This window comes from Neophocaena asiaeorientalis, unplaced genomic scaffold, assembly GCF_003031525.2.
Source record: "Neophocaena asiaeorientalis asiaeorientalis breed wild unplaced genomic scaffold, Neophocaena_asiaeorientalis_V1.1 scaffold301, whole genome shotgun sequence".
Classification (NCBI taxonomy): Eukaryota; Metazoa; Chordata; class Mammalia; order Artiodactyla; family Phocoenidae; genus Neophocaena; species Neophocaena asiaeorientalis.
The window spans coordinates 61,735-62,091 of NW_020173709.1; positions in this window are offsets into that span (position 1 = coordinate 61,735).

Consider the following 357-nt stretch of genomic DNA (forward strand, 5'->3'; position numbering starts at 1 on the left):
CTGCTGTTTTTGGATGGAATGTCCTATAAATATCAAATACATCTATCTGGTCTATTGTGTCATTTAAAGTTTGTGTTTCCTTATTAATTTTCTGTCTGGATGATCTGTCCATTGTTGTAAGTGAGGTGTTAAAGTCTACCACTATTATTGTGTACTGTCGATTTCCTCTTTTATGACTGTTAGCAGTTGCCTTATGTATTGATGTGCTCCTATGTTGGGTGCATGTTTATTTATAAATGTTATATCCTTTTCTTGGATTGATCCCTTGATCATTATGTAGTGTCCTTCCTTGTCTCTTGTAACATTCTTTACTTTAAAGTTTATTTTATCTGATATGAGTATTGCTACTCCAGCTTT